Below are 2,956 nucleotides of genomic sequence, written 5' to 3'. Positions count from 1 at the left end.
TGTGAAGGCTGAACAGGTTCAGGTCCCATAGCCTCTCCTCGTAGGGTCTGCCCTGCTGCCCCCTGATCATGCGGGTGGCCCTCCTCTGGACCCTCTCAGCGCTGTCCACATCCCTCCTGAAGTGTGGTGCCCAGAACTGGACGCAGTACTCCAACTGCGGCCTGACCAGTGTCGCATAGAGGGGGAGGATCACCTTGGCCCTGCTTATGATGCATCTGTGGATGCATGAAAAGGTGCGGTTAGCCTTACTGACCGTGTCCTCGCATTGGCGGCCCATGTTCATCTTGGAGTCAATAATGACTCCAAGATCTCTTTCTGCCATCGTGCTCTCGAGAAGGGAGTTCCCCAGCCTATAAGTATGCTGCTGGTTCCTACTGCCTAAGTGCAGCACCCTGCACTTGTCAGTATTGAATCCCATCCTATTCTCATTTGCCCACCCCTGTAACCTTTCCAGGTCCAGCTGTATCCTGTCCCTCCCTTCTAGCGTGCCCACCTCGCCCCAAATCTTGGTGTCGTCTGCAAATTTAACCAGGCTGCTCTTCACCCCGTCGTCCAAGTCGCTAATAAAGAAATTGAACAGCGCGGGCCCGAGCCCTGGGGGGACTCCACTGCTCACATCCCTCTAGGTCGAATATGACCCGTCCACCACCAACTTGAGGTTCAGTTCCCCCCGAAACTCCTGTGCCTATCACCTTGAAACTTGGCAGGCTTTGTGGCCTCACCAGGGGCCACCACCCTTGCTGTCTTGACCCCACTGTGGTGTAACGCATAGACGTGACATGAGTTTTGCTTTCAAGAATTTGGGGTGCAGTTCCCCCTGAACTCTGCACCGATCTTCTTGAAACTTGGCAGCCAGGCTTCATGCCCTCAGCAGAGGCTACCACTCCTGCAAGTTTCATCCAAATCAGACAAAAAAACAACAAAGTTATAGCTATTTCATTGATTCCCCATTATACCCTATGGCTGGATCTCCAAGGCGGCTCCGAAGCCTCAGAGCTGCTTCGGCCAAATCAAAGAGAAAACCCGGTCCAGAGATCCAGATCGGATCCCTGGCATCCGAAGCGGCCAGATCTGAAGCCAGATTGAATAGCTGCCTATTCACACAGACCTACTACCCATGCCCTGTCCTTCAGTAAGGCTGTGGCTCAAACGGGATTTCTGGCATGCACATAAACAGAAAGGACTTCTAAATCCAGATTTCTTTGACATCTCGGTCCCAGGTGACGGACCACCATCAGTCATTGGTACTAGAAGTTTAGTTATGCGGCTACGGGCACTCATTAGGTCCTACTGGAATTGCATTTGCCACTAACAGTCACGCATTTCCCAGCACAGGGGATTGCTGCAGTTCTAATCAAGCTGTAACATTACAAGATGAAAGACTCCATTAAAAACCATCACCCATACCAAACCTTGTCACTCCGAGGGAGCTGACAGCCAGAGCTCCCTCTGTTGTGACACAATGGCCTGTGCTCGACATGTTCTATACCGTGGTCGTTCTGACAGTGTAATACATGTTGAACTTACAGGATCCAAGAGGGAAGAGGTCCTGGGAGTATGGGTGAGAAGATCCAAACTGTACTGCCAGCTCTGTCAAAGCCTTTGACATCAACCCCCTCCATCTCGGCATGCCTCCTTTCCCATAAAATGGCGATGACCCCATCCACCGCTCTGACAAGGAACAGGATGAGCTTGAATTGAGGTCATCCAACCTCGGATGGAAAGGGCTACAGAAAGGGGCCTATGAAAAAACTGCTTCTGCGATCAAAGAAATGAATTCCAGGGCTGGCCCGACAGGCTAACTGGGGGGCAGTAAGTTGCTTCTGGCCAGAGACTGGAGGTAGTGGAGTGGTTGTGGTCAGAAAGAAGGTGGGAGGAGAGGAAAACTAAAGAACATGTGATTTATTCATGAGTTTTAAGGCAAGAAATGATGCATTTAGCCTGACCTCCCACACAAGATGCTGAACCCGTTAACCCAGTACTGAGCCCAGGAGTGTATCTTCCAGAAGAGGACAAGAGATGGGCGATTCATCCCTCCCCTCACTAGTTGCCTCCAATTACACCAATCACACAGTTAATCTCAGTTCAAAACATGTGCCTCCTTCCAAGCTGTTCACCTGGCTGCAAGCAGGATGGAGCTGTCCATCCCAGTACAGCCTGTGCATCCCACTTATGACCCCAAACCAGGGCTCATAACCAGGGGTGTACCAAGTTACCTGCCCTGCAGAGGCACCATGCTGCAAGCTGCCTTTCTCTGCTAAATCAGTCTTTTTGTACTTGGTTTTCATCCCGAGAGAGGCACTTGCATGCTTGGCTCAAGGCTGTAGCACAGTGCGGACTAGAAACACGAAGCTGCAGCGAGTCTCTGCATCCGGCAATCATGGCTGAAACCGTCAGGAGGAATAAGAGCGACAGCAGCACTGGGCTGCTAACGGCCTGCTTTTTCTTGGGGAGGGGGCCCAGGTGCCTGCAGCCACATAGCCAAACTTTACTGACGACAGCAAGGACCAAGATGCCAACAAAACCAGGGCTTTCAAGTCCTACTCATTTAAGATGCAGCCCTATTTGAGCTACGGCCTTACAGAGAGAAAGAGGGCATGGGTGGATGCAGAGGCAAATGCAGGGTTTGCAAAGCGCTGCACCCTGCTCCCAGCCTCCTTCTCACCCCACCCACCGGTGGGGGCAGAGCAGACCTCAATGTACTTTTTTAAAGCAGGTAAGCATCCCCCCTGCCCCTGCCCCAGGCCAGGGAAGCTTTCAACGCCCTCCTGCCCATGCCCATGCCCATGCCCGCTGGGCGACTACGAGGGGAGGCGGGACGGGCGGCGCGGCAGTGGAGGAGCGGGGCAGGGGTGCAACCCCCTTGCCCATCCCCTGGCTGGAGGCAGCAGGCCAGGAAGCGGAGCAGAGCGGGGGCAGTGTGACCCCACCCCAGAGGCGGGCGCGGCTCGGGGGC

Source organism: Alligator sinensis, unplaced genomic scaffold (assembly GCF_000455745.1).
Source record: "Alligator sinensis unplaced genomic scaffold, ASM45574v1 scaffold1388_1, whole genome shotgun sequence".
Lineage (NCBI taxonomy): Eukaryota > Metazoa > Chordata > Crocodylia > Alligatoridae > Alligator > Alligator sinensis.
This window is presented reverse-complemented; position numbering follows the sequence as displayed.